Genomic DNA, 4127 nt, shown 5'->3' with positions numbered 1-4127 from the left:
CCATTTCCATAGAGAACTACAAGATTCAAATGATATTCAGTCAGTCCCATTGACAGGTGTCAGTGATGACTGGATTTGTTGTGTGAGGGCCAGGGAGATGCCAAGTAAGTTTCTGTCTTTGGTGGCAGTGTGGTTGTGGTATATTACCCAGCATTGTGGATACCCAATGAAGAGAGCTGGGGACAAGGGAAAGATCATGGGTTCCGTATTGGACAGGTTGAATTTAAAGTGATTCTGAGACATTGACACTGGAGATGATTGGCAATTAGGAATTTTGTATGAGTAAATATAAACCTTAAGCCCAGAAAGGAAGACTTTACTTGAGAGATGGATTTGGGGTCATCATTTTACAAATGGAAAACAAAAAAACAAAAAAAAAACAGCCATAGAGCAGATGAGACTCTCTAGGGATAGTGGGTAGAATTAAAAGAGAAGAACACTTAGGTAGGTGCTTGAGGACCACACACAGCAAGAAAGCCCTGCAGGAGAAACTTCAAAAAGGCTACTCAGGTGAAAAAGGATAAAAGAGAATACTTAGATCCCATAGAAACCAAGGAAAGAGAGAGTTTATGAAAAGAGGAACTGTTCTGCTGTGTTGGCTACTGCTCAGAGATCTAGGAAGATAAGGTTTGGGATGCTTTACTCATCTAGAAACAAGGAAGTCTTTAGTCACCGACAGGAAAATTGTCAGTGTAATGGTGGAATGAGCCTCATTACATTGGTGCCTGGAGGTAGTAGAAGGCAAGGAAATAGATTCCATCAGATTCCACATCTCTCCAAGGGCTTGCATGTCTGTGAAACATGGGTATTGATGTCCCTTGTACACTTCTTCAAATGTAAAGAAGTTCTTCAAATGTAAAGAACTTCAACATAAAGCAGAATAAGATACATCTGTAATGCTGGTATACATAGGAAAAACGGAGAAATCATACTCTGCTTTTGCTAATTCTTCTGCTTCCACCATAACTGTCCTGTTAAACTCATCTCTGATTGTTGTAAAACTACTCCAAATGTAAAGTTCCCATGTGATTGTCCTTGTTGTAATGGTTCTCAAAGATGTTTAACACCAGGCCAGTGGCTCATGCCTATTTCCAAGCACTTTGGGAGGTGGAGGCAGGTGGATCACCTGAGATCAGGAGTTTGAGACCAGCCTGGCCAACATAGTGAAGACCCGTCTCTACTAAAAATACAAAAATTAGGCCGGGCATGGTGGCTCACGCCTGTAATCTCAGCACTTTGGGAGGCCGAGACGGGTGGATAACGAGGTCAGGAGATCGAGACCATCCTGGCCAACACGGTGAAACCCCGTCTCTCCTGAAAAACAAAACATTAGCCGGGCATCGTGGCAGGCGCCTGTAGTCCCAGCTACTCGGGAGGCTGAGGCAGGAGAATGGCATAAACCCGGGAGGCGGAGCTTGCAGTGAGCTGAGATGGCGCCACTGCACTCCAGCCTGGACAGCACAGTGAGACTCCATCTCAAAAAAAAAAAAAAATAGCTGGGGGTGGTGGCAGGTGCCTGTAATCCCAGCTACTCGGGAGACTGAGACAGGAGAATCACTTGAACTTGGAGGCAGAGGTTGTAGTGAGCTGAGATTGTGCCATTGCACTCCACCAGCCTGGGCGACAAGAGGGAAACTTCGTCTAAAAAAAAAAAAGTTTTTGTTTACTTTGTTGCAGCATGAAGAGCCCCACCCCCTTTCTCTGCCGAATCACCAAGGCGGCTGGGAGCCTGAACACATGTCCTGAAAACTGGAGGGCTGGTGTATGACGAGCAGGCCCTCATTGTTGCTCAGTAATGCGGGGCTCAGATTCGCATGCTCTATGCTCACTTCTACTTTGACCAAACCAACCATACCCCTGAATTTCCTTCCCACAAGGTTCTAGTGTTTGAGGGTGATGATGGATTCTCTGTGTGGGAGAGCAATGCTATTGCCACCTATGTGAGCAATGAGGAGCTGTGGGGAAGTGCTCCAGAGGCAGCAGCCCAGGCAGTGCAGTGGGTGAAGTTTGCTGATGATAGCCAGTACCTGGGTGCTTCCACTTTGGGCAAAATGCACCATGACAAACAGGCCACCAGGATGCAAGGGAGGAGGTGAGGTGAAATCTGGGGCTGCTGGATGCTCACTTGAAGATGAGGATTTTTCTGGTGGGTGAACGAGTGACACTGGCTGACATCATAGTTATCTGCACCTTGTTGCGACTCTATAAACAGGTAGATTCTAGAGCTTTCTTTCTACCAGGGCATTCTCATGATCAACCGCTGTTTCGTCACCTACATTTACCAGCCTCAGTTCTAGGCTGTCTTGGGTGGAAATGAAACTGTGTGAGAACATGGCCCACTTTGATGCTAAAATATTTGCAGAGAGTCAGCCTAAAAAGGACACTCCACGGAAAGAGAGGGGCTCACGGGAAGAGAAACAGAAGCCCCAAGGTGAGCAGAAGGAGAAGGTGGCCGCCCCTACTCCTGAGGCAGAGATGGAAGAATGTGAGCAGCCCAAGAATACCTTTGAGTTGGATGAATTTTAAGCACAAGTACTCCATCGAGGACACACCCTCTGAGGCACTGCCATGTTTTGGGGAGCACTTTGATAAAGATGGCTGGTCCCTGTGATACTCTTGAGTATCTCTTCCCTGAAGAACTCACCCAAACCTTCACGAGTCGCAGTCTCATTGGAATGTTCCAGCGATTGGACGAGCTGAGGAAGATGCCTTTGCCAGTGTCATCCTCTTTGGAATTAACAATAGCAGCTCCATTTCTGGAGTCTGGGTCTTCCAAGGCCAAGAGCTTGCCTTTCCACTGAGTCCAGACTGGCAGGTGGACTCTGAGTCATATAAAAGGTGGGAACTGGATCCTGGAAGCAAGGAGACCCAGACACTGGTTGGAGAATACTTTTCCTGGGAGGGGGTCTTCAAGCATTTGGGCAAAGCCTTCAGTAAGGGCAAGATCTCCAAGAGAACATTTTTTTACCATTGTCTAGCAGCCTGCACCTGCCCTTCATGAAGATGGGGATCATTAAAGGAAATTGAACATTGGCAATAAAAAAGATGTTTTCGTTCAACTGCTCATCAGCTGTTTAGAACCCCATTCTGTTGTTTCCCTGAGTATAATCCAGACTTTGTTTTCACACTTCCAAAGATGAGTGGTCCACTAGGGCAACTTACTAGGTGCCAGATACTTTGGACTCTAAAGTCAGATGGAAGTGGGTTTAGATGCTGCCTCTGTCAAATCTTTGACTGTGATATCTTGGACAAAGTATTTAAGCTAAATGTCTGGGGTTATTTTATTTTATTTTTTTTAATGTGAAATGGGAATTATAACACCTAGCTCTCAGACTTGTTAAAAGACTCACATGTGATGATGCATGTAAACAGCAAATAGCACAGCCTTTGACACAGAATATGTTAACATATAATAGATTTAAAAACTTACAATTTTAATTGAAAAAAGGACAATTAAAAATAATTATTTAATTGAAAAAGCATTCTTTTCAATTATAAGATTCTTTTTTAATTGAAAAGAATTTAAATTTAATTTTTCAAGTAAAAAACAATTCTTTTCAATTAAAGAAGAATCCTGTAATTGAACAAAAATTATTTTTCAATTAAAAAAGAATTTTTAATGAAAACAACAAGAAAGATTCTACCAGTCTTTGATTGGTGAAATATTTCTTAATCATTTTGGCTGAAAGTGTCTTTCTCTAATTCCCAAGCATTGGCCATAGTTATTGCTCTTGGAAGTGACCAACAAGTGTAATCTATTTTCCCATTACAGCTCTCCAATCATTAAATCTTCTCTCCTTCATGGTAAGCATCTCAATTTCTTCAAACTTTCCTTAAAGAACATGCTTTTAAGGCCCCTCTCTATCATTGTTGCTACTTTTTAAAATTCGCTCCAAGGTGTCCCTATTCATCCAGAATGGAGAAGGTGGAATTTGATCTGATAGTTGAAGGATTATTAAATTTTATGGAATATGTTCAGAGATGGTGATGAGTGACATAAGTTGCAGTGAGGCGGTGGGATCAGAAGTGTTTGCTATAAAGCCTGAGAATGTAGTTTAGGGAGAGTCTTAAATGCTTTTTCAAAGAACCAATTCTAGGCTGGGCGTGGTGGCTCATACTTGTAATCC

At 43.2% G+C, this 4127-nt stretch overlaps 1 pseudogene; it reads left to right on the top strand.

The window, feature by feature from the left end:
- Positions 1 to 1678: 1678 nt before the first annotated feature.
- On the top strand, positions 1679 to 3001 carry LOC126956098 (elongation factor 1-gamma-like; annotated as a pseudogene).
- The last annotated feature ends 1126 nt before the right edge of the window (positions 3002 to 4127 follow it).

This window comes from Macaca thibetana, chromosome 6 (genome assembly GCF_024542745.1).
Source record: "Macaca thibetana thibetana isolate TM-01 chromosome 6, ASM2454274v1, whole genome shotgun sequence".
Taxonomy (NCBI): domain Eukaryota; kingdom Metazoa; phylum Chordata; class Mammalia; order Primates; family Cercopithecidae; genus Macaca; species Macaca thibetana.
This window is presented reverse-complemented; position numbering and strand designations above follow the sequence as displayed.